At 41.9% G+C, this 27,975-nt stretch overlaps 1 long non-coding RNA gene across 1 annotated transcript; it reads right to left on the bottom strand.

The window, feature by feature from the left end:
• Window positions 1-48: 48 nt before the first annotated feature.
• On the bottom strand, window positions 49-27,942 carry LOC105606185 (uncharacterized). Its single transcript, XR_009595859.1, has 3 exons — window positions 27,562-27,942; window positions 27,043-27,137; window positions 49-18,751 (listed from the first exon to the last, which is right to left on the bottom strand). It is a non-coding gene; the product is annotated as an uncharacterized LOC105606185 (long non-coding RNA).
• Window positions 27,943-27,975: the final 33 nt, after the last annotated feature.

Raw genomic sequence — 27,975 nt, 5'->3', positions numbered from 1 at the left:
AGCTGAAACAGAGCAAAGTAATCTTAATAATCAATAGGACAAATGACAATTGTTTCATTAAAATTTTTGCTAAAATATTAAACCTTCTTACTTTCATTTGTAAATGTACGGGGATAGTTTAAAAACAGCAACACCGTGAATCAATGACGTTAGAACATACCCTCACCCCATTCATGAAAATAAACTCAAGATGGCTTAAAGACTTAAATATAAGACATGACAACATAAAACTTCTAGAAGAGAACACAGGCAAAACATTCTCTGACATAAATCATACCAATGTTTTCCTAGGTCAGTCTCCCAAGGCAATGGGGGGGGGAAGGCAAAAATAAATAAATGGGACCTAATTAAACTTAAAAGCTTTTGCATAGCAAAAGGAACCATAAACAAATTAAAGACAACTTATGGACTGGGAAAATATACTGCAAATGATGCAACTGACAAGGGCTGAATTTATAAAACGTACAAACAGCTCATAAAACCAACAACAAAACAACAAACACCACCATCAAAAACTGAGCAGAATACCTAAATAGACATTTCTCCAGAGAAGACAGATGGCCAACAGGCACATGAAAAGATGCTCAACATTGCTAATTATTAGAGAAATGCAAATCAGAGCTACTCTGAGGTAGCACCACACCTCGGTCAGACATTAAAATGTCCACAAATAACAAGCGCTGGAGAGGGTGTGGAGAAAAGGAAGCCCTCTCATACTTTTGATGGGAATGGTGCAGCCATTATGCAAAACAGTATGGAGCTTCCTCAAAAAACTAAAAATAGAGTTGCCATATGATCCCACAATCCCCCATGGAGGGCAGTGGGGGAAGGGAGGTGTGGACTGGGAGTGGGCCTATATCCAAACAAAACTACAAATTGAATTTGTACAAAACTACAATTTGAATTTAATTCAAAAATACACATGCTAAAATAATAAAAATTTTTAAGAATAGGATAAAATAAAAACTTTAAATTTAATTTTGAAAATTTAATTTTGAAAATTTAAAAATAAATAAGAAAAGACATATCACCTCTATGTTCATAGTAGCACTATTTACAACAGCCAAGACATTTCCTAAATGTCCATCTAGGTACAACACCTAAATGTCCATCAGCAAATGAGTAGACACAATAGAATATTACTCAATCACTAAGAAGAGTGAAATAATGCCATTTGCAGCAACATGGATGGGCCTGGAGATTATCATACTAAGTGAAGTAAGTCAGAAAGAGAAGGACAAACGCCATATGATATCACTTATATGGAGAGTCTGAAATACAAAACAAATGAATATATCTTACAAAACAGATATGACTCACAGATATCGAGGGGAAGAGGGGTTGGGGAGGGATGGATTGGGAGTTTGGGATTACCAGATGCAACCTTATTGAGCTGGCCAAAACGTTCGTCTTATGTAACATCTTACGGAAAAACTCAAATGAACATTTAGGCCAACCCAATATTTTATATAGAATGGACGAATAACAAGGTCCTCCTGTATAACGCAAGGAAGTATTGAATATACTGTAATAAACCATGATGGAAAAGAACATAAGAAAGAGTATATATAAAACTGAATCACTTTGCTGTACCGCAGAAATTAACACAACATTGTAAATCAATTATACTTCAATACAATAATTTTTTTTTAATGGCAAAACTAATACTTATTTAAAAGATTGTTATTTAAAACAGAAAAGTTAAAGTTAGTTAGAAAGTTAAGTCGCTCAGTCGTGTCCGACTCTTTTCGACCCCGTGGACTGTAGCCCACCAGGCTCCTCCGTCCATGGGATTCTCCAGGCAAGAATACTGGAGTGGGTCGCCATTTCCTTATTTCAAACAGAAACACTGATAAAATGTTTTACCTCTTTGTAAAAACTGTATCAAATAGTTTGAATAGTGCCCCCCTTCAGGGAATCTTTTCTATGCTTTAGCAAATGTCACACCCTTTCTAACTTTAGATCAGCTTTCAATATTTCATCCTTTGCACTTTCAGTCAAATATCCTTGAGAGTTCCTTTAATGTGAAATTTTTATAGTGTACTTCTTCTGGGACACCACCTTTTGGCCACACCCTTTATTTATACTTATAAATTTGCCTTTTATCTGTGGACACTTTCTTTCTTTTTTTGGCTGCACCATGTGGAATGTGGGATTTTAGTTCCCCATCCAGGGATAGAATCCATGCCCCCTGCAATGGAAGCTCCAAGTCTTAACCACTGGACCACCAGAGAAGTCCAGCGTACACTTTCTTGAATAGCAGCAATGTCAACATTCTGAATATAGAAATATGTTAGGTATATTTCAGATATATTAGATACTACATTAGATAATATCAGAATAACCATAATACAGTACCATCTGTTACAATCTTTGCTGTAAATTCCATTCCAAAACTCCCTGGCGGGTTCTAGACCAGACGCAGTTAGGACTTCCCTGGTGGTCAGTGGTTAAGACTGAGCTTCCAATGCAGAGGGCGTGGGTTTGGTCCCTGGTCAGGGGACTAGGATCCCAAATGCTGCGGTCCAAAACGTAAAAGCAGTGGCTTCATGCAGCCCAGCGTTGAAGAGGACTGTGAGGCTACTGTCTAGGTTTGACAGAAAAGAGTGCTTCAGTTGATGGGCAAGGTCTGTCAGACTGCAGGGAAAAGTGTATCCACACTCTGCACAGGCCATTCCTGGGCGAGAGCCAGCTCTTAGTTGCCAGCACATCCAAAGATGTGTGATCTCTCAGGGGTGGACTTGTGCCAACCAACCAAATTTATAAGACATTGATTTATTGACTTTAACTAGAAATATAAGTGTGCCCCAGTTATGAAGTGGGACTCTGTGTGGCATAAAGAAGAAATTCAGTCTTTGGAGTCAGCTTGACCTAACTTTCTACCATGGCTGCACCTCTCACCAGCTGCATAGCTCCTCAGACCACTCAGTTGATAAGGACATTGACGCTATGTTTGAGACTGGAAGGAAAAAAAAAGTCCTGATTAATGACCAACGTCTGAAGCAGTCAAGGGGAGAAGCAGGGGTGGCTATTTTGCTATATATTGTGGTATGTTCTAGTTTTTACAAAGTGATGCATTCTCTTCCAATGGGAAGTCTATTTTCTAGAATTTAAAAACTGCTTTTGAGTATGGATATAAAAGATGTTTGCTGCAGGATTTCTACAGCTGGTATCATCAAGCTATTTTCATGATACCAACACAAACGACATATGAATAAGAAATGATCACTTGTGGTTCTGGACACCCACTCTCCTGCTGGAGAAAAAATAGTCAAATTTTGTATCCTGCCCATCCTCCGTTTCATATACACCTTACATACCACCTGTGCTAAGAGGAATATTATACAAGCCACGAAGGAGAGCTACACAAACTATTTAACATTTCCTAGGAGTCATGTGAAAAAAGTAAAATGTTTCTACATGTTTTCACAAAAATTTTACCATACAATTTTATTACTTATTATCCTCTGTCCTACATACTCTCCCTCTCAGAGAATAATCTTCTTATCTGGCATTTGGCCTCAGGACTGTTATCGCAGAGGAGGAGACTGGCAGTCTGGTCCCCTCATGTCTCTGACCTCCCTGGTGTGCAGCTGCTCCTGGGTGGCTGACAGCAGCTGCCCAGCCCAGCACTCGGGGTTCTCTGTGTGGAACTCTGGGGTCTCCACAAGCCCTGCTCGACAGGCTCTCAGCCACGCTAAATTATTTTTCTATCTTGGATTCACTCAAGATTTCCCCTGTAATCATGTATTTTTAAAAACTTGGACAAAAGGACAGGTTTCTTTCTTAACTTCTTCAAGCTGCATTTATGGAAGTGAATCTATGGTTCTCAGATTCAGCAGGTCTGGGATGGGGCTCAGAGTTCCCAAGGGATGGCAATGCTGCTGGTCCAGGGACCATACTTTGAGGATGACTCATACATACTGGGTGACCAAAAAGTTCATTTGGATCCTGAACAGATCTTTTGGCCAACCAACATCATTCGTTTAATTGGAAGAAGGAGAGGAGGACACTTTGGTATTTGAAAGTAAAAGAATTTTGTAAAGTGGAAAGCTTCAGGTTACATCTTGCCTCCAAAAGAAGCTAATTCCAATTCTTAGTTATTCTTCTCCAGTGAAGCGAAGTGAAAGTCGCTCAGTCGTGTCCGACTCTTTGCGACCCCATGGACTATACGGTCCATGGAATTCTCCAGGCCAGAATACTGGAGTGGGTAGCCTTTCCCTTCTCCAGGGGAATCTTCCCAGCCCAGGGATGGAACCCAGGTTTCCTTCATTGCAGGCAGATTCTTTACCAGTGGAGCCACAAGGGAAGCCCATTCTCCAGAACCATGCCCCAGACACCGCCTCTTCTGAAACTTCTCCCCACTCCTACTAGAGCACCTAGGCTCTTCCTCTGTGCTTGCGCAGACCATCACAGCCCTCTCCTGTCCCACGGTGCAGTAAGCAGTGGGCTCACGTGCTGACAGCCTTTTGGGTGGCTGCACCCTGTCCCCAACACCAGAACCTCTCACACAGTCCCTCGACCAAGGAGTGCTGAATGACTGGGTGAATGAAAGACATGTGTTTGGAAGGGGACTATTTACATGTTATTTAAACCTTCTCCTAAGTGTAAGAAATAACACGACACAGGAAATTCTCTTTTTAATTACATTAAAGTTGTTTACTGGAGTTGATTTAAAATGTCATGCCAGTTTCAAGTGTACCGCAAAGTTATTCATACATGTGAATATGTGCATACATTGTTTTCAGATTCTTTTCCCTTATACGCTATTACAAGACACTGAGTATAGTTCCCTGTCCTATATAGTAGGTCCCTGTTGCACAGGAAATTCTTAAAAAAAAACACACACCTGGACCGCCTGAGAACTCACTGTAACTTTAAAATTACTGACATGGTGTCAATCACCCACAGTTCCAAATACCCATCATGGTTCACAGACATGATTTCCATTTGACGTAGATGCGGTGACTTGGGGATGATGGGCGTAAGCTGTGCTATTATGAGGAGAATGGATTCAGCACTCTTAAAACACCGGGGCTCAGGGGCCCTTCTTTTTTTTTCTTACTATTTTGGAAAATTTCAAATATAAGCAAAAGTAAAGATGACAACATAATGAACCTTCATGAAGAAACTGTGCAGATTCAATAATTTTCAGCTCATAGCCAATTTGGTTTAATCTATAATTTCACTCACTTAACCAATCCATGTAATTCTTTTGAAGTGACTCCCAGTGCCACAGGATTTCAACTATACAAAATAGAGATGTGTATCTCAAATACATGGTGACTCTTTTAAGAAGATTACCACACTTTCATTATCACACTTGCATAACAAACTCTTAATATTGTTGAATATTCAACCCATGTTTTCGCTTTCCCATTGTCTCATAAACTTTTAGTTTAATTATTCAAATCAGAATACCAATAGGTTCATAAATTATAATTGTTTCACATGCTCTTAAGTCCCTCTTTTTAATCACCAGGTTCCCATTCTATCACCCTTTAAAAAAAATCTTGAATTATTGAAGAAACTGGGTAGGCTGTTTCATAACGTTTCCCACAGTCTAGAGTTTGCGGATTATATTCCTGTGGTATCATTTACCCTATCTCCTCTCTCCCCTTATAGGCAATAATTTTTTTTGAAAATGTTATATTTAATCCTTCCATTAAAAAAAAATAATTATAAACAGTAGCATAACATACCACATGCACGTTTCTGCACAGTAGTTCAGAGGTGGTTCAGTGTCCTTTTTACAGTTGCCTAGCACTCCATCACATGGATGCTACATAGCTTATTCATCCAGTCCCTGCTGATAGATATTTGAAGTGTTTGAAGTTTGATGCTATTGCAAAAAGTGCTGAAATTAATAGCCAATATATCTCTGTATTTTTGCCAGGATACCTTTGGAACTGATTCCTAGAAGGGACACAGCTGAGACAAGAGATAACTACATCTGTAGTTTTGCTAGAAATTGAAGGCACTCTGCTTTTAAATACAGTGTGTTTCTAGAAGTTGTGCCATAAAATGAATCCTGGAACAGATTCTAGTTTAGCTATCTGTTGCTAAATAACAAATAACTCCCCAAAGCAGTGGCCTAAAACAGCCCCATTTATTATCTCACATGATCGTGCGATTTGAGCTGGGTTCCTTTGTCTGCTGCATTTGGCTGGCTGGCACAGCTTGGCTGGGCTGGAGAATCCAAGACTGCTTGATTCACGTTTTACACCTCAGCTGCAGAGGCTGGGATGGCTGGACGCTGGCTGGGCTTCTCTCTTTCCCTGTGGTTTCACATCATTTAGAATTACAAGCTTCTTAAACCTGGTGTCTAGATCCCAAGGCATTAAAACTGAAAGTTGCAAGGGCTCTTAAGTCCCAGGCCCAAAGTCATAGGATGTTATTTTAACTTCTATTGAGCATGTCTCAAGGCCACCAGATTCAAGGGGATGGGGAACAAACTCTGTCTGTTGTTGGGAGGGGCAACATATGCACAGAGATGAAAAAAAAATGTTGTTTTAATGAACTGATTTGGCTGTGTTGGACCTTGGTTGCAGCGCGCAGGAACTTCCTTGTGTCACGCAGGACTTTTCATTGTGGCACACAGACTCTCTAGCTGTGGCTCGTGGGCTTCGTTGCTCCGCAGCATGTGGGATCTTAGTTCCCTGACCAGGGATAGAACCTGCTTCCTTTGCATTGCAAAGCAGTTTCTTAACTACTGGACTACGAGGGAAGTCCCAGCCATCTTTGCAGACCATTTACCACAGGTTGTAACAGGATTATACGCTTTATACAGACCACAGACACACACCCTGTTCTGACCTACTTCAGCATCAGCTGACTCTGTGGAAACGGTCCATTTAGGGTGGTGAAAAGTGAAATACCGTTTTATACTGCAGTTCAGTGTGTATACTGGTAAAATCCCAGCGGGTCCCAAGTGGAGATAATATCTGTCAGGCAAAAGGGAGAAAGCCCTCCTTTGAGGCAGGGCACTTGATTTAGGCCTAGACCCTAACCCTATCAACAGCTATGGTATTCATTCATTCTACCAGTGCTTAACCAAGAACACAGTTCCAGGCTCCAAGAGCACAGTGGTGGGGTCCAGTGGTTAGGACTCTGAGCGTCCAATGCAGGGGCTTTTGTCCTTCGACTCCTCTCTTTCTAACACCCCACATGCCATCAGTCAGCTTGCCCTGTTGTCCTGCCTTCGGAACAGATCTCCAATTCAACTTCTCCACACTCCTCCCCCGCACCAGGCCTCCATAACCTTTCAGCTTCTAACAGAGCTCCCGCTTCCCCTCACGCGTCCCTGGGTCTATTCCCTACACAACTGCCAGAGTAAACTTCTAAAATGAAAAGTAAAGTCACAGAATGTCCCTCCTTAAAACCCTCCAATGGCTTACCACAGTAGAGGAATAAGAAGTCAAACTTTCACCCTCTGATCTGACTTACAAGGCCTGGATTATTCTAAGCCCCTGACTCGGGCTTCAGCCTCACCTTCTGTTACACTCCCCTGTCCTTGCAACATTCCAGCCACAGTAGCCTTCTTTATGTGTCTTGAACATGCTGCCTCCTTGGAACATTGCTCTTTCCCCTCCATCTCTGCGTGACTGAAAATTCATTTTTGAGGTCTCACTTTCCAGACAACTCCAGCTAAAGGAGCCCATGGCTAAAATTCACTAACTAGGGCAAGAGGCTTTTATTCATCATTGTACCCTTTGGCTCTAGTTACCAGAACCTAGTAAGGCATGAACATATGCTAACAGGCTTCACAGTTTTGATCATTCCCCGAAAAATACCTTATTCATTGTCTTATTATGTCCCTCTCCCCCATTCAGTATACACTGGCAAAGGGAGAGAGGCCAGGGCTCTTAGCTCTTTTGCTCTCTACAATACTTCTCGCCCTTACAATGGGGCCTAGCATACAACTGGATCTCAGTGAACATCTGTTAACTGTATGAGTGAATGTGCCGGCATCCATTAAAAAATATAGGAGTCACACTGAAGTTATAAAGGAAGAGTCTGTTCCAGAAGAAAAGCTGTTTCCATCCCCCTCACCTCGATTATATCCTTCTAAACATTGACCTCCAATCCCACCTCGACATTAGCCTGATGTCAAGGGTTATCGTACCTGTTTTCCATCAGGGAAATGCATGTCAGCCTAATCACCCTAAAGTGACATACAGTTCCTAGAGGGCAACATACCTCTTTGCTTCCTATAAAAATGTACCCCTTCAGGGTTGTGTGAAATGTAGATGTTCCAGTGATGGGTTCTAATGGTATTTCTTTGGTCTTTGACATAAGCAATCATGACCTAGCCAGAACCAAATAGACACAGTGGGAAGGAAAACACAGCTCTGTGTAAGTGGAGGGAAACAAGTGTGGATGAGGGTATCTTCTCTGCACCCCGTGTGTGTGTGTGTGTGTGTGTGTGTGCGCGCGCGTGTGTGTGCGCACGCTTAGTCAGTCAGTCGTGTCTGACTCTTTGTAACCCCATGGACTGTAGCCCACCAGGCTCTTCGTCCATTGGATTTTCCAGGCAAGAATACTGGAGTGGGTTGCCACTGCTTCCGCCAAGGGATCTTCCTGACCCAGGAACTGAATCTGAGTCTTCTGTGTCTCCTGCACTGCAGGTGGATTCTGTACTCGCTGAGCCATCCAGGAAGCCCCCTGTGCACTCAGAATGGACTAACAAACGATGAACCTGATTTAGCCTGCTGCCTGGCAAATTCTTCATGCTTCTATTTCCTCTTCCTGTAACATCCTAAGCTCTAACTTCCTTAGGATAGGTGTACTACTTTATATCACAGAATGTTAGAGCCTGAGGTCACTTGGGAATAACTTAATCCATATCCAAATGTAGAAACCAAGGCCAGGTGAGATCAAGTGATTGGCCCCAGCTCACAGCTAATTGGGCTTCCCTGGTGGCTCAGACGATAAAGAATCTGCCTGCAATGCAGGAGACCTGGGTTCGATCCCTGGATCAGGAAGATCCCCTGGAGAAGGGAATGGCTACCGACTCCAGTATTCTTGTCTGGAGAACTGTATGGACAGAGGAGCCTGCCGGGCTACAGTTCATGAGGTCACAAAGAGTCGAACATGACTGAGCGACCAATACTTTCACGGCTCATTATTGGCGGGGCTGGAACCAGAGTTCCAGTCTCCAGAGCCTCGAGTCACTGTTCTTTCTGCTTCCACATACTGCAATGCTTGCCCTGTTGCTTAGCTTCTTACAGGTGCATGCATTATCTGCGTGTTAGTTCATACAGTTCTTGAGAACAGTGATAATAATTAGTCTCTCCCACAACGTTAGTTAGTTGTACATAAAGAAATACTTATGAAATGAAGGAATAGTCTGCCACCAGTCCAGAGCAGCTGCCACCCTCCCTGTCGTAATCCTTAGTAACTTCCTGGTTACCCCTCCCCCGTCATTCCCTGAACAGTTTAGCACCTGCCTGTCTCTCTCTCCACCTGACTCCAGCTTTTCCTGGTGACTCCGACAAGCTCATAAATGGACCCATCCGACACTCTGGCCACTCACTTTCCTGAACACCTCTCTTCCAGTGATCTTTCACTCCCCCCTCAGCTACCCATGCCCATGTTTGCATAGCTCTAAGCCTCGACTTTAAGCACTTCATTAGTTGACCGCCACCTCCGGTCTCCTTGTTCATGTCCTGCAGCACCTGCACTCCGACCACCGTCTACCAGCGTCGGCCGCTCCGGTCCTTCAGCCCCACTCATTTCTCACTGTCCTTCTTCTCCCCGCTCTCTTCTTCATCCAGCCTCCACTCCCCGGGCCGCCACTGTCTTCTCTTGCCTGGGTGCATCTACTTTTTGTCTGTCAAGCTTGCCCAGAAAAACTACAATCCTGGTTAAAGCCAGTCCTCTGCCTACTTTGTCCTTACACCCAAGAAGTGGAACAAACCTGGTTAAAACTGTCATAACCGTGACTTTAGTTAAACCTATGGTCATCAATTGCAGGAGGGCCCTGGACAGGGCCCCGTAACTCTGCCTCCTTTGTCTGCCCTCTCAGTCTTCCAGACGCCCTATGCCCAGTGCTCCCTCTCATCTGAAACTCTCATCTACTGAGACACTGCGAAGAAAACAAAAAAACTAAAAAGAGAGCTAACAGCATCTTGTCCACTTATCTCATCTTCTCTCCTCTCCCAGCCTCCACACTGTAAGATGGATGACGTATCTGTGCTCTCAATTATGGCTACAGTTTCTGTTTAGCCGATTCTCCATGTGTCTCACGTTGCTTTTGTTTCAGGCTCTCTTATTAAGGATGTTTTGTAGAGTGGACAGCTTTGGGGATAGGAACGGTATCTTCCTTTGGAACCAACATCTGGGAAGCTTACTGAGCACTGTAACGAAGGCACTGTCCCTCTCTGGAGCAAAGGACCGGCATGTGTGTGCATGCATGCTCGGTCACTTCAGTCATGACCTACTCTTTCAAACCTTGTGGACTGTAGTCTGTCAGGGTCCTCTGTCCATGGGACCCTCCAGGAAGAAATACTGGAGTGAGCTGCCCTGGCCTCCTCCAGGGGATCTTCTTGATCCAGGGATAGAACCTGGGTCTCTTGCACTGCAGGCAGATTCTTTTAGACCCATCAAGAAAGCTCACAGGCATGTCTATTGTCCCATAAAAAAGATTCAGGTTCACTGAGTTCATACTTCCTTACCTGCAGCACCTGTGCATGTGATTTTTGTCCTGTATTCTATTAATACAGAATATTACATTAATTGATTTTCAGATGTTAAACTAACTGCATTCCTGAAATAAGCCCAACTGACTCATGGGTGTGTGTGTGTGTGTGTGTGTGTGTGTGTGTGTGTGTGTATAAAGTATATTTTAATGTTAATGTTGAACTCTTTTTGATATTATAAAATAATTTGATATTTTCAGATCTTAAACTATTTGGTAATTTGATATTTCCAGATGTTAAACTAACCTTGTATTCCTGAAATAAACCCAACTTGGCCACAGTATATATATATCCCCTTCATGGACCCCTGCCTTGTCGTGGTGAAGGGGCTTATGAAAGAAGCTATGAGCCAGGCTCTGCAGGGCCACCCAAGATGGACGAGTCATAGCAGAGAGTTCTGACAAAACGTGATACATCGGAGGAGGGAATGGCAAACCACCCCAGTGTACTTGCGTGAGAACACCATGAACTGTATAAGAGGTCAAAAAGACAAGACGCCGAGAGACAAGACCCCCAGGCCTGAAGGTGTCCAGTGTGCTACTGGGGAAGAGCAGAGGAGAATTCATGTAAGAATAAACACTGACATCATAGGAATCAGCAAAAGGAGACGGACGGGAATGGGTGAATTTAATTCAGAGGACCATTACATCTACTACTGCGGGCAAGAATATCTTAGAAGAAACAGAGTAGCCCTCGTGACCAACAGTCTGAAATACAGGACTTGGGTACAACCTCAAAAAGTACAGAATGATCTTGGTTCATTTCCAAGGCAAGCCAATCGACATTACAGTAATCTGAGTCTAGGATCCTGCCACCGATGCTGAAGAAACTGAACTCGATGAATTCTAGGAAGACCTAGAAGACCTCCTCGAACTAACACCAGAAAGAGATGTTCTATTCATTATCTGGGATTGGAATGCAAAAGTAGGAAATCAAGATATCTCTGGAGTAACAGACAAGTCTGGCCTTGGATAACAAAATGAAGCAAGGCAAAGGATAACTGAATTCTGCCAAGAGAATGCACTAGTCATAGCATATACTATTTTTCAACAACACAAGAGACAGTTTTACACATGGATATCACCAAATGGTCAATACCAAAATCTAATCAATTACATCTTTGTAGCTGAAGATGGAGAATTTGTACACATTCAGCAAAAACAAGACCTGGAGCTGACTGTGGCCCAGATCATCAGCTGCTTATAGCAAAATTCAGGCTTGAACTAGCCAGGTATGACTTCAATCAAATCCCGTATGAATTCACAGTAGAGGTAATGAATAGGTTCAAGGGACTAGATTGAGATAACAGTGTGCCTGAAGAACTATGGACAGATGCCTGTAATACTGTACAGGTGGTGGTAAACAAAACCATACCAAAGAAAAAGAAAAGCAAGAAGGCAAAGTGGTTATCTGAGGGGGTTTTACTAATAGTGTAAGAACAAAGAGAAGCGAAAAGCAAGGGAGAGAGGGAATCCAATTAAACGCAGAGTTTCAAAGAATAGCTAGAAGAAACAAGAAGGCCTTCTTCAATGAACAGTGTTTAATATTAGAAGAAAACAACAAAGGGGAAAGACCAGAGATCTCTTCAGGAAAATTGGAAACGTCAAGGGAGCATTCTGCCCAAAGATGGGCACAATAAGGATAAATACGGTGGAGACCTAGTAGATGCTGAAGAGATCAAGAAGAGGTGGAAAGAATACAAGGAAGAACTGGATAAAAAAGATTGTAATGAACTGGATTACTCCAATGGTGTGGTTAGTCACCCAGAGCCAAATATTCTGGAGTGAGAAGTCAAGTGGGCCTTAGAAAGCACTGTTGTTAAAGATAGCGAATGCGATGAAATTCCAGCAGAACTATTCAAATCCCCAAAGGATGATGCCATCAAGGATTTGCATTCATTATGTCGGCAAATCTGGAAGAGCCAGCAGTGGCCACAGGACTGGAAAAGGTCAGTCCTCATCCCAGTTCCCAAGAAGGGTAGTACCAAAGAATGTGCTAACCATCAGACAGTTGCACTCATCTCCCATGCTAGAAAGGTCACGCTTAAAATCTTGCATGCTAGGCTTCAGCATTATGCAAACCAAGAACTTCCAGATGTCCAAGTTGGGTTCAGAAGAGTAAGAGGAACTAGAGAGCAAACTGCCAACATTCGCTGGATAATAGAGAAAGTTAAGGGAATCTCAGAAAGACAACTACTTCTGTTTCATCGACTACACTAAAGCCTTTGAATGAGATCATGACAAACTGTGGAAAGCTCTTAGAGAGATGGGAATACCAGACCATCTTGCCTGTCTCCTGAGAAACCTGTTTGCGGGGCTAGAAGCAACAGTCAGAACCCTGTATGGAACAATTGATTGGTTCGAGATCAAGAAAGGGGTATGGCAGGGCTGTCTGCTGTCACCCTGTTTGTTTAATCTATATGCTGAGCACATCATGAGGAACGCCAGACTGGATGAGCTACAAGCTGGAATCAAGATAGGTGGGAGAAACATCAATAATCTCAGATGTGTAGATGATACCACTCTAATGGCAACAAGCAGAAAGGATCTGAAGAGGCTATTGATGAGGGTTGAGGAGGAGAGTGAAAGAGCCAGCTTAAGACTAAATATTAAAAAACTAAGATCATGGCACCCAGCCCCATTACTACATGGCAAACAGAAGGGGAAAAGGTGGAAGCAGTGACAGATTTACCCTTCTTGGGCTCCGAAATCACTGCAAACAGTGACTGCAGCCATGACGCCAGAAGATGATTGCTTCTCGGCAGGAAAGCAATGACAAACCTAGACAGCGTGTTGAAAAGCAGAGGCATTACTCTGCTGACAAAGGTCTGTATAGTCAAGGCTATGATCTTCCCAGTGGTCATGTATGGTTGTGAGAGCTGGGCAGTAAAGAAGGTGGAACGCCAAAGAATTGATGCCTTTGAACTGTAGTGCTAGAATTGGACAGCAAGGAGATCAAACCAGTCAATCTTAAGGGAGATCAACCCTGAACATTCACTGGAAGGACTGATGCTGAAGCAGAAGCTCAGTATTTTGGTCATCTGATGCAAACAGATGACTCAATGGAAAAGTCCCTGATGTTGGGAAATACCTGCTTCTGTTACGTCCATAGCGTTTCTATCCTTTATTGTGTCCATCTTTGCATGAAATATTTCCTTGTATCTCTAATTTTCTTGAAGAGTCTCTAGTCTTGCCCATTCTATTGTTTTTCTCTATTTCTTTGCACTGATCACTGAGGAAGGCTTTCTCATCTCTCTTTGGAGATATTCTTTGGAACTCTGCATTCAAGTGGGTATAGCTTTCCTTTCCTCCTTTGCCTTTTGCTTCTCTTCTTTTCTCAGCTATTCGTAAGGCCTCTTCAGACAGCCATTTTGCTTTTTTGCATTTATTTTTCTTGGGGATGGTCTTGATCCCTGCCTCCTGTATAATGTCATGAACTGCTGTCCGTAGTTCTTCAGGCACTCCGTCTATCAGATCTGATCCCTTGAATCTGTTTGTCTCTTCCACTGAATAATCATAAGGGATTTGATTTAGGTCATACCCGAAAGGCCTTATGGTTTTCCCTACTTTCTTAAACTTAAGTCTGAATTTGGCAATAAGGAGTTCATGATCTGAGTCACAGCTCCTGGTCTTGTTTTTGTTGACTGTATAGAGCTTCTCCATCTTTGGCTGCAAAGAATATAATCAATCTGACTTCGGTGTTGACCATCTGGTGATGTCCATGTGTACAGTCACCTCTTGTGTTGTTGGAAGAGGGTGTTTGCTATGAGCAGTGCGTTCTCTTGGCAAAACTCTGTTGGCTTGTGCCCTGCTTCATTTTGTACTCCAAGACCAAATTTGCCTGTAGCCCCTGGTATTTCCTAAGTTCCTGCTTTTGCATTCCAGTCCCCTATGATGAAAAGGACATCTTTTTTGAGTGTGTGTTCTAGAAGGTATTGTAGGTCTTCACAGAACTGTTCAACTTCAGCTTCTTCAGCATTACTGGTTGGGGTGTAGACTTAGATTGCTGTAATATTGAATGGTTTGCCTTGGAAACAAACAGATCATTCTGTCATTTTTGAGACTGCACCCAAGTACTACATTTTGGACTCTCTGTTGACTATGAGGGCTACTCCATTTCTTCTAAGGGATTCCTGCCCGCAGTAGTAGATATAATGGTCATCTGAGTTAAATTCACCCATTCCTGTCCATTTTTGTTCACTGATTCCTAAAACATCAATGTTCACTCTTGCCAGCTCCTGTTTGACCACATCCAATTTGCCTTGATTCATGGACCTAACATTCTGGGTTCATATGCAGTATTGTTCTTTACAGGATTGGACTTTACTTCCATCACCAGTCACATCCACAACTGGGTAATGTTTCTGCTTTGGCTTAGCCTCTTCATTCCTTCTGGAGCTTTCTCTGCTCTTCTGCAGTAGCATATTGGGCACCTACCGGCCTAGGGAGTTTATCTTTCAGTGTCATATCTTTTTGCCTTTTCATATTGTTTATGGGGTTCTCAAGGCAAGAATACTGAAGTGGTTTGCCATTCCCTTCTCCAGTGGACCACATTTTGTCAGAACTCTCCACCATGACCTGTCCGTCTTGGGTGGGTCATGGTCCACAGGGTTGCTAAGAGTTGGACACAAGTGGGTGAATGAACAACATATATATATATATATATATACACACTGTGCTTAGTTGCTCAGTCGTGTCTGACTGTTTGGGACCCTTTGGACTGTAGCTCACCAGGCTTCCCTGTCCATGGGATTTTCCAGGCAAGAATACTGGAGTGGGTTGCCATTTCCTCCTCCAAGGGATCTTCCTGATTCAGGGATCAAACCTGCATCTCCTGTGTCTCCTGAATTGCAGGTGGATTCTTTACCCACTGAGCCATCAGGGAAATCATATATATATACAGTTATATATACAATTTTTATGTATTATACATACATATGTATTTTAATGTTGAACTTGATATTTTGCTAAGGATTTTAAAATATTTGTCCATGAATAATTGTTCTGTAGCTTTTTTTTTTTCTTCTTGTGAGGTCTTTGTCTGGCTACGGTATTGGGGGTAACACTGGCCTCATAAATTGGAAAGTGTTCTCTTTTTCATCTTCTGAAAGAGTTTATGAAAGGCTAGTACTATTCCTTCTTTAAACACTTGATAGAATTCATTGGTAAAGCCATTTGGGGGAGATTCTGTTTGTGAGATTTAAAATCACTAATTCAATATATTGTTGTTTTTGTTCAGTTGCTTAGTCTTGTCTGATTCTGTGACCCCCAAGGACTGCAGCATGCCAGTCCTCCTTATCCTTCACTATCTCTCAAAGTTCGCTTAAACCCATGTCCACTGAGTTGGCGATGCCATCCAACCATCTCATTCTCTGTTGCCCGCTTCTCCTCCTGCCTCAGTCTTTCCCAGCACAGGGTCTTTTCCAGTGAGTCGGCTCTTCCCATCAGGTGGGCAAAATATTGGAGCTTCAGCATCAGCCCTTCCAAAGAATAGTCAGGTCTGATTTCCTTTAGGATTGACTGGTTGGATCTCCTTGCCATCCAAGGGACTTCAAAAGTCTTCTCCAGCACCACTTTCAAAAGCAATTAAAATTCTTTACTTGTAGGTTTAATCAAATATTCTTTCTTCTTGAGTTGGTTTTGTGTACTTCGAGAAATTTGTTCACTTAATCCAAGTTTTTTAATTTGTTGGCGTCAAGTTGTCAATAATATTCCCTTGTTTAATTGCTCAGTCACGTCTGACTCTTTTGTGACCCCATGGACTATAGCTCTCCAGGCTCTTCTGTCCATGGGATTTCCCAGGCAAGAATATAAGAATGAGTTGCCATTTTGTCCTCCAGATAATATGCCCTTAGAATACTTTTAATTTCTGTAGGGTTGCTAGCAATACCCTTTGTTTATTCCTGATGTTGATAATTAGTGCCTTTTCTCTTGTTTCCTTAGTCAGTCTAGTTAAGGATTTGCCAATTTTGTTGCTCTTTTCTAAGAACCAAATTAAAGTATTTTGTCTATTGTTTTTCTAACACTTATCATTTCACTCCTTCTTCTTGCTTTGGGTCTCTTTTGCTCGTTGATTTTTAGTTTTTTTAGGGGGAATCTTAGATTTTTTATTTAAGACCTTTTTTCTTCTGATATAAGAATCTAAAGCTATATACTTCACTCTAAGGACTGTTATAGATCCATCCCATAACTTTTGATATGTTGTGTTTTTGTTTTCATTCAGTCCAACTTATTCAATTTCCCTTACAATTTCATCTTTAACTCACTGGTTATCTAGCAGGGTGTTGCTTCCAAATTTGTGGTATTTTCTCAGATTTATTTGTTATGGATCTCTAATTTCATTGTGATCAAAGGATGTACTTTGTATAAATTAAATATGCTTTACTTTATTGGAACTTATTTTGGACTCCAGTGTATGGTCTCTCCTAGAAAGTGTTCCATGTGAACACTTGAAAAAAAATGTGTATGTTGCAATTATTGAGTGGAGTGTTCTATAAATACTAGTTAATGCAAGTTGATTGACAGTGTTGTTAAAAGTCTTCTAAAGTTGTACTATCAATTATTTAAAATTGAAATTTCTGTTATTGATTATCTATTTCTCCTTTCATTTCTGTTGGGTTTTGTTTCATACCTTTTGGGAGTTGGTTCTTAGATGTATATATATTTATAATTGTTACATCTCCTAGATATTTCAACCTTTTATCAAAATGTCTTCAGTAAGACCATATTGTTTATCCATTCCATAAATAATAGCTTACATAGATAGCTAAACTCAACCTCCCACTCCAGCCATCCTCCAAAACCCTCCTCCTAGCAACCATAAGTCTGTTTTCCATGTCTATGTGTCTGCTTTTGTTTTGTAAATAGGTTCATTTGTGTTATATATGAGTTTCCACATATAAGTGATATCACATGGTATTTGTCTTTTTCTGACTTATTTCACTTGGTATGATAATCTCTGCTACTGCTAAGTCGCTTCAGTCGTGTCCAACTCTGTGCGACCCCATAGGTGGCAGCCCAACAGGCTCCCCTGTCCCTGGGATTCTCCAGGTAAGAACACTGGAGTGGGTTGCCATTTCCTTCTCCAATACATGAAAGTGAAAAGTGAAAGGGAAGTCGCTCAGTCGTGTCCGACTCTCAGCGACCTCATGGACTGCAGCCCACCAGGCTCCTCCATCCATGGGATTTTCTAGGCAAGAGTACTGGAGTGGGGCACCATCGCCTATCCATGTTACTGCAGATGGTATTACTCATTCTTTTTTTTTTTTTCTTTATGGCTGAGCAGTATTCCATTGTATATATGCACGACATCTTCTTTATCCATTCACCTGTTGATGGACATTTAGATTGCTTCCATGTCTTGGCTGTTGTGAATAGTGCTTCTGTGAACATAGGGGTGCATGTATCTTTTTGGATTACTATTTTGTCTGGATATACATCCAGGAGTGGGATTGCTGATCATACCGTCATTCTATCTTCAGCTTCCTAAGGAACCTCCTTATTGTTTTTTGTGGTGGTTGTGCCCATTTACATTCCCCTGTGTCTGTTTTTCACACATTGTGTCTTTTCCATCCTTTACTTTCTATCTACTTATATCCTTGAATTTCAGTGTGTCTCTTGCTGACCTGTGACACAGAGTCAGATCTTGGTGTTTTATTCAGCCTGATAAAATCTGCCTTTTCAGTAGGGTGTTCAGTCCAATCACATTTAATGTGCTTATCGATACAGTCACATTTTCTTTTTGCCATTTTCTACATCTCAAGCCTTTTTTATTCCAACGAAGTAATGAAATCATGAAGCGCCAATACATCTGTAAACTACTCAAACAATTCTCACCAAATAAAATATGCACAATACAGAAAAATAGAAAAAAAGGATTCATATTTCTTTCACTCAAAACTTTATTTAATGTTGCAGTCTATTTTCTTGTATGGTCTTCCCTGGTGGCTCAGTGGTGAAGAAACCCCCTGACAATGCAGGAAATGCAGGCTTGATCCCTGGGTCAGGAAGATCCCCTGAAGAAGAAATGGCAACATACTCCAGTATTCTTGCCTGGGGAAATCCAATGGACAGAAGAGCCTGGTGGGCTACAGTTCATGGGGTCACACAAAGTCAGATATGACCAGGTGACTAAACAACAAATATTTCCTTTCAGAGCTCAAACAATTTTTTTTTTTTTTTTTTGCTCAGATATTTGCTTGCTTGGTTTTTAAGAGTTTATATCAAACTCTGTATACAACTGTATATTTTTACCTCAGGCAGTCTATTATATGCATTTTCCATGTATTTCAACCACAGTGGAGCAATTACCAGCAGAAATAATTAAAGCAGTTAAGCAGAGACCCCCTCAGAAGAGCTTTTGACTCAGTGAAATGGTTCCAAGGGCCCTGTTGTTGAAATAATTGCTCTTGTCAAAGAACTGGACAGGTCCAGGGTTGGTTTGGAAGACAAGATGACTGACCAGCACTTGGTCATCACCAGTCTTGGTTTTACTTGGTTTTCAGTTTCTTTCTTTGTGAAACATAATAAACAAAAGGCATTTTTTCCTATATGTTGGTAAAGTCTACATGTAAAATGGCTGTATTTAGTGTCTGGAGAGTAGCATGAACTATTTTTTTCCTGTAGATTATGGTATCTCACATGGTATGAAGCTTATTGATTTAATTATATTTTAATGTTTTGTCTGCTTGTCTATTAGTTTTTAAATGGTACATCTGCCAATTTCTCTATGGAGTCCCATTAAATTTTGCTTTATGTAGTTAAGTGCATGCAAGTTTATGAATATATCATGGGGGATAGTTCCTTTTATGATTCCTACAAATCACATCTTTATCTCAATTAATCCTTCTTGCTTAAATTACATCTGGTATTAATGTTACTAGAGGAACAATTTTTTGGTTAGTATTTTCTCGGTATATAGTTTTCTTTAGTCGCCTTTCCTCACACTTCTTCTATGTTCTAACCATGTATCTTGCAAACAGCATATAGTTGGGTTTCTTTAAAAATCCAGTCTGAATGATTTGTTGTGTTATTGTTGCTTTTGGGGATCCAATTGGCACAGATGGTAAAGAAACTGCCTGCAATGCAGAAGACCTGGGTTTGATCCCTGGGTCAGGAAGATCCCCTGCAGAAGGGAATGGCAATCCACTTCAGTATGCCTGTCTGGAAAATCCCATGGACAGAGAAGCCTGGTGAGTTATAGTCCACGGGGTTGCAAAGAGTTGGACACAACTGAGCAACTTTTTCTTTTTGGTGTTGTTACTTTTTAAAAGACAGGCCTAAACCATATATATTTTTTGTGATTAATAATATCACCGACTCGATGGACACGAGTTTGGGTGAACTCCGGGAGTTGCTGATGGACAGGGAGGCCTGGCCTGCTGCAATTCATGGGGTCGCAAAGAGTCGGACAAGACTGAGTGACTGAACTGAACTGAACTGAATATACTTGGACTTCTTTCTACAATCTAATTGGAGTTTCCTATTTATCATAACTTTAGTTTGCTGTTTTTTCTTTCTTGTCTGCTAACCTGGACTTTTCTCTAGGTCATTTTATTTTTCTCTCTCTATAGGTTTAGAAGGTACACATTCTATTTCTCTTATTTTGGTGAATCTCCTTCTAGGTTTAGTAAGTATATCACTAGCGGATCCTGTCATATTCAAGGCTGCCATAACCTTTTAAAAAGACTTTTATATTTGGGATGATTCCCTGGTTATAGATACCTATTCCCCACTATAAAATTGAGAACTCCAATTCCCTGCCTCCCTTGCAGCTAGGATGTAGGCCTATACCACTGGCCCTGCTAACCAGAAGCACAAGTGGAAACGTGAGGGTGTTAGGATATAAGCTCTGCATGTGGCTCCCACTGTCCTTGTGTAGGAAGAGGCCAACATCCAGTTTGTGGAGGTGGCCGTGACTGCAAGACTAAGTTTCTGACACAGAACTGGCATTGATGCTGATGGTGGGAGCAGATAAAGAGAGGTTGAGCTAACATTTGGTGCTTATTGGGAACAGCAGCAGTATCTTTATCACACTAGCTCTATCACACGGTTTAGAGCACTTTTTCTAGAAGCTCAGCCCAAGCTTGTTTTTTTCAGCTCTCTCAGTGACTCTGGGAGCCGCAGAAGGTCAATTTAAGAAACTCTTGCTTGGATTTTTTTGTTTGAAACAAAAAACTTTTACTAATGCAGTAGCTTGTCAAAGTCTAAAATTTAAAACTACCTCACTCCTTCTGAATAAAAAAAAGTCATGCTTAACTCAGAAGTCCTTTCTGCCAGCATCTACCGCATTTTGGCTTCCCTAGTGGTTCAGTTGGGAAAGAATCTGCTTGCAACACAGGAGACCCAGGTTCGATCCCTGGGTTGGGAAGATCTCCTGGAGAAGGGAATGGCAACCCACTCCAGTGTTCTTGCTTGGAGAATTCCATGGACAAAGGAGCCAGGCTGGTTACAGTACATGGGATCACAAAGAGTCAGACAGTCGCACAGTGAGACTTTTTTTCGTCACATTTTGAAGGGCTAATAACTTAATTTCACAGGGTTTTAAAATCCCCAAATACTAGTCTTTAAAAAAAAAATACTGTTGATTTGGATTAACCAAGATATCCAGTGATTTATTTGTTTATTCTTCCTTCTCCCACTCACTCACTCATTCCTTTGGGGTTCAGCTTTTTTCATGTTGGAGTGTATTCTTTTGTATTTTTTTCAATGACCATCTGTAAGTCCTAAATTTAAAAATGTGTTTATTCTGTTCTTCCTCTTGAGAAAAATGATTTAGCTGGGAATGAAGTTCTAGCTTCTCAGTTATGGACTCTCAATACACTGCAGATATTTTCAATGTCTTCTGTAGCCAATTGTTGCTAATAAATTTGCTAACGGGATGGCTGTCATTCCTTTTAAATAAGTTCACTTTTCTCAGTGGTATCTTTGAACGTTTCTTACTTGGTAAGAAACACCAAGTCTTTGGTATTCTCTAATTTCACTCTTATGCATGGGTCTCAATTAAAAAAAAAAAAATTGCCACTTGAGCCTAAGCATCTTCCTTTGATCTGATAACTCATTTCTCATTAAGTCTGACAAATTCTCACACATTATTGCTATGGAGACTGCTTCTCCTTCATACTTTATTTCCTCATCTCCAGAAACACTTTCATATGTATATGAGGTCTTCCAATTCTATGCTCTAGGTCCCTGAACATACCTTTGCTGCTTTGGCAATTTCTTTTATGCATTTTCCATATATTTCAGGTTCATCTTAAAAATCATTTTATCATATAAGGATTATCTGCTCAAAAGTTATCAGTAGTTGTCTATCTCCTACAACATAAACTAGGAAGCTTTTGGCTTTCCAGGTCCTTGTATATTCAGGCCCTACTAAGGGCACATCTATCTTTGGGCCCCAGTTTCCCAACCCTAAAAGGTTACTGACAAGTTTAAAGGACATAACCCACGTAAAGTGCTGGTAAATACCCACCACCCTGTAGCACAGCAAGCAACTTGAGTGTGGTTGCCTAGCTCACAGTTATTACCCAGGTGGTCACAGCTACATGATATCTTTCCTTCCATCATTTTAGACATGAATTCTGGATGTGGTCCACTGGAGATGGGAATGGCAAACCACTTCAGTATTCTTGCCTTGAGAAGCCCATAAACAATATGAAAACTCAAAAAGATATGACACTGAAAGATAAAATCCTTAAGCCGGTAGGTGCCCAATGTGCTACTGCAGAAGAGTGGAGAAATAGCTCTAGAAGGAATGAAGAGGCTAAGTCAAAGCAGAAACAACACCCAGGTGTGGATGTGACTGGTGATGGAAGTAAAGTCCGATGCTGCAAAGAACAATACTGCATATGAACCCAGAATATTAGGTCCATGAATCAAGGCAAATTGGATGTGGCCAAATAGGTGACCAAGAGTGAACATTGACATATTAGGAATCAGTGAACAAAAATGGACAGGAATGGGTGAATTTAACTCAGATGACCATTATATCTACTACTGTGGGAAAGAATCCCTTAGAAGAAATGGAGTAGCCCTCACAGTCAACAAGAGTCTGAAATGCAGTACTTGGATGCAGTCTCAAAAATGACAGAATGATCTGTTTGTTTCTAAGGCAAACCATTCACTATTACAGCAATCCAAGTCTACACCCCAACCAGTAATGCTGAAGAAGCTGAAGTTGAACAGTTCTATGAAGACCTACAAGACCTTCTAGAACTAACACTCAAAAAAGATATCCTTTTCATCATAGGGGACTGGAATGCAAAAGTAGGAAGTCAAGAGATACCTGGAGTAACAGGCAAGTTTGGCCCTGGAGTACAAAATGAAGCACAGCACAGGCTAACAGAGTTTTGCCAAGAGAGTGCACTGGTCATCGCAAACACCCTCTTCAAAGAACAAAAGAGACAGCTCTACACATGGTCACTGGATGGTCAATACTGAAATCAGATTGATTCTATTCTTTGCAGCCAAAGATGGAGAAGCTCTATACAGTCAACAAAAACAAGATTAGGAGCTGACTGTGGCACAGATCATGAACTCCTTATTGCCAAATTCAGGCTTAAATTTAACAAAGTAGGGAAAATCACAAGGCCTTTCAGGTATGACCTATCAAATCCCTTAATGATTATTCAGTGGAAGAGACAAATAGATTCAAGGGATTAGATCTAATAGACAGAGTGTCTGAAGATCTATGGGCGGAGGTTTGTAGCATTGTAAAAGAGGCAGTGATCAAGAGCATCACCAAGAAAAAGAAATGCAAAAAGGCAAAATGGCTGTCTGAGGAGGCCTCACAAATAGCTGAGAAAAGAAAAGAAGCTAAAGGCAAAGGAGAAAAGGTAAGGTATACCCACATGAATGCAGAGTTCCAAAGAATAGCAAGGAGAGATAAGAAAGCCTTCCTCAGTGATCAATGTAAAGAAATAGAGGAAAACAACAGAATGGGAAAGACTAGAGATCTCGTCAAGAAAATTATAGGTACAAGGAAATATTTCATGCAAAGATGGGCACAATAAAGGACAGAAACGGTATGGACCTAACAGAAGCAGAAGATACTAAGAAAAGGTGGCAAAAATACACAAAAGAACTATACAAATGAGCCAGATAACCATGATGGTGTGATCTCTCACCTAGAGCCAGACATCCTGGAATGTGAAGTCAAGTGGGCCTTAGAAAGCATCACTACGAACAAAGGTAGTAGAGGTGATGGAATTCCAGTTGAGCTATATCGAATCCTAAAAGATGATGTTGTGAAAGTGCTGTACTCAATATGCCAGCAAATTTGGAAATTTCAGCAGTGGCCACAGGACTGGAAAAGGTCAGTTTTCATTCCAATCCCAAAGAAAGGCAAAGCCAAAGAATGCTCAAACTACCGCTCAATTACACTCATCTTACATGGTAGCAAAGTAATGCTCAAGATTCTCCAAGCCAGGCTTCAACAGTACGTGAACTGTGAACTTCCAGATGTACTAGCCGGTTTTAGAAAAGGCAGAGGAACCAGAGATCAAATTGCCAATATCCACTGGATCATCAAAAAAGCAAGAGAGTTCCAGAAAAACAACTACCTCTACTTCATTGACTACACCAAAGCCTTTCACTGTGTGGATCACAACAAACTGTGGGAAATCCTTAAAGAGATGGGAATACCAGACTATCTTACATGCCTCCTGCAAAATCTGCATGTAAGTCAAGAAGCAACAGTTAGAACTGGACATGAACAACGGACTGGTTCCAAATTGGGAAAGGAGTCCATCAAGGCTGTATATTGTTACTTTGCTTATTTAACTTATATGCAGAGTACATCATGCAAAACACTGGCTGGATGAAACACAAGCTGGAATCAAGATTTCCTGGAGAAATATCAATAACCTCACATATGCAGATGATACCACAGAAAGCAAAGGGGAACTAAAGAGCCTCTAGATGAAAGTGAAAGAGGAGAGTGAAAAAACTGGCTTAAAACTCAGCATTCAAAAACCTAAAATCATGGCATCGGGTCCCATCACTTCATGACAAATAGATGGGGAAACATTGGAAACAGTGACAGACTTGATTTTCTTGGGCTCCAAACCATGACTACAGCCATGAAATTAGGAGACACTTGCTTCTTGGAAGAAAAGCTATGACAAATCTAGACAGCATATTAAAAAACAGAGAAGTTACTTTGCCAACAAAGGTCCGTACAGTCAAAGCTGTGGTTTTTCCAGTAGTCATGTATGGATGTGAAAGTTGGACCATAAACAAGGCTGAGCACCAAAGAAATGATGCTTTGAACTGTGGTGTTGGAGAAAACTCTTGAGTCCCTTGGGCTGCAAGGAGATCCAACCAGTTAATCCTAAAGGAAATCAATCCTGAATATTCATTGGAAGGATTGATGCTGAAGCTGAAGCTCCAATAGTTTGGCCACCTGACAGGAAGAGCCAATTCACTGGAAAAGATCCTTATGGGGGGAAAGATTGAAGGCAAGAGAAGGGCATGACAGAGGATGAGATGGTTGGGTGGCATTACCGACTCAATGAACATGAATTTCAGCAAACTCTGGGAGATGGCGAAGGACAGGGAAGCCTGGTGTGCTACAATCCATGGGGTTGCAAAGAGTTGGTCACAACTGAGCAACTGAATAACTGTATGGAAGCTATCATCAATTCTCAGATCCTGCTATTGTCAATTCTCAGATCCTGCTTGTTGTAGTAACTGGCTGAAGCATGGGCACAGGAGTCTAGCCTAACTTATTAGTTATTTCTTGATACTTTCAAAATTTGAGGTTTCCTTTTGAAAAGGAAATAGACGGCAGAGTACTTAAGATGTGAGTTCAGAGGCTGGGTGCAGTAAAGGAGAATGAAAGTGACAGCTAGAAAAGGATGGGGTGACAAGAGCTGGAGAGAGGTTACTGATACCATTCTAGCTCTTGGCCTCATCAGCTTTAATTACAGAAGACTTTTCAATACTATAGATTTAATATTCAAATATTTATATATATATAGGCTGGAATAATCTTATAATAAAGAGATAAAAATTATTGTCAGAATTTGAATATAACCCTTATTTAATCCTATTGCTAAATTACATAGATTTCTTATTCCTATTTTTCAGAATGACTGTTACCCTCTGTTCTGATAATGGAAATGTAGTTGCTACAATAATAACATTATATTTGAACGGTTCTGCAGAGTTCCTACAGCCTTTCATATCATTATCTTATTTGGTTGTATGAGATGTGTAGGCCAGATAATGTTATGCTTAGTTTTACAAATGGTGAAATTAAGACATAAATTAAATGGTGGTTAGGGTGGAGGAAGGTTAGATCTGACCTGGATATTAAACATTATCTATCAGGAGAGTTTGGAGCCTTCTATTTGCAAGGGTGTCGGGGATGGTGACTTATAAAATACTTTCATCAACTATTATTACTTAGAAAACTTCAGAAGAGCCCTGAAAAGTTTCACTAGCTCAAGCCTAAAATCTATTAAAATGCATCTTTGGCCCATGATATTTGTTCACATTCTCAAAGGCATTTGTTTTCCCAAAAGTGAATCTTTGCCTTGTTCCTAATCAAGTTCCTGTTGTGCTTTTCAATTCTAGAACTTAAACTTAGAAGAGGTTATTGGGAGTGGGTTGCTGGGATAGGGTGACGTATTAATAATTCCTGGCTAGACATCCAGAGGGCTTAATAGGCTTGTGTATGAATGAGAATAAATTCTTACATTCCTGGACTAGGAACTCTGTAGTGGACACAGCACATGGGTAACTGTTTATACCAGCAACTTGTGATCAGAAGTACTCCAGTAATATTACCACGGCATCTCTGTTTTGAACTCAAGTGTTTTCACAGTGTTAACTCCTTTACCTTCACTGAACTGAAAGGAGAGACTGGCTGGCAAACAGTATCCCTATTTAACATGCAGGAGTTGATGAAGGGGCGATGCAAAGCAAGAGCTGTTTGGTTTCATCATGAGTGTTACCTCGCAGTTGCGCAAATCTCTTCATTTTACATAGGAAATATAATTTATGATGAGAAATGTCATTAGACAAGAAACTGTTTGTACAGAATCGAACTTTTGGTATGTCAAAGAATACTGGAAGGATCAGGCTATCAATCAGCGGTGCTTTTCGTTTTGCACTCTGATACTTTCCTTTTTTATGGGGCTAAAAGAAGTTTTTTGTAATAAGCGTAGAACTACAAGACACTGACATTCTTGGCATAGGTTCCCTTTTTTCCTGCTTGCCATTAGACCAAAATCGATCCTCTAAATAAGTCTGTCCCAAGAGACACAATTGATGCAGGGAACAGAGAACTTTCTAAAACCAAGCCTGACGTCACACATTTGTGTTCTAACCATCTGTACCTTTCATTAACCGAGGGCTGGAGTCGCCCGGGCGGACAGACACAGGCGCACAGCAGTCTTCTCCCACACAAGCCTGGAATGGCAACAGAGTGCGGCTGCCGAAGAAAGAAAAGCCGTTTCAGAGCTGTGGGGTGGCGTGGGGGCGTGTATAGCAGGGTGAGGGAGTCATTCCTCTCCTCCTCCATCCAAGGATGCATCCAGCACATCTCTCTCTTTTTTTTTTTAATTGATTTCTCTCGAGTGGGAGGCAAAACCCTTCAGATGAGAAAGAAGAAAGAGGGCGGAAAAAAAAAAAAAATGCAAGCCAGGCAGGAGGCTTTGGGGGGAGAGAACCATCATCGCTTTGCTTCGGATTGGAACTGTGGGGCAGAGAGAAAGACTCGGGCGTCCACAGCCAGTTTGGCTGCAGAGATGCTGCCGTTCCGCCCAGAAGGCCGGCGTCGTCGTCCCCTCCCCCGCCCACGGGTGCTGCGCCCCCCGGGGGAGGGCAGCCATCCCCGGACGCCCCCTTTTTCTAACCTCCTCAGGTGCGGAGGGCCAGGGGTCGGAGAGAAGAGAGCTCCTTCTCCTTCGACGTGTCAGACTCGGCCACTTGGCTCGGCCCCTTCCCCTCCGGCCTCTGCCCTCCCGCGCGGCCACCCGAGGGGGGACAGCCGCCTCCCGGGGACCACGTCTCAGCCCGCTCCCTCGGGTTTTGTGCACCCCGAGGAAGCCCAGACGTGAGAGTCGGCTTGGCCCCCGTGCCCTCGCCGCTCCCGGGAAGGCGGCAGGGCCCGAGCGCCCCCCACCCCTCACGCCCTTTCCAGCCCCTCACCCGGTCCCCGCAGCCTCCTCAGGCTTTGAAGGGGGCGGGCGTCTGCCCGGCTCCCCTCCCGCGCGAGCCCGCGGGCAGTCGCTGACGGAGCCGGGACCCGCACCCCCGGCCGGGCTCCG

This window comes from Ovis aries, chromosome 1 (genome assembly GCF_016772045.2).
Source record: "Ovis aries strain OAR_USU_Benz2616 breed Rambouillet chromosome 1, ARS-UI_Ramb_v3.0, whole genome shotgun sequence".
Classification (NCBI taxonomy): domain Eukaryota; kingdom Metazoa; phylum Chordata; class Mammalia; order Artiodactyla; family Bovidae; genus Ovis; species Ovis aries.
The sequence above is the reverse complement of the archived record's forward strand: the minus strand, read 5'-3'. Positions and strand labels throughout refer to the sequence as shown.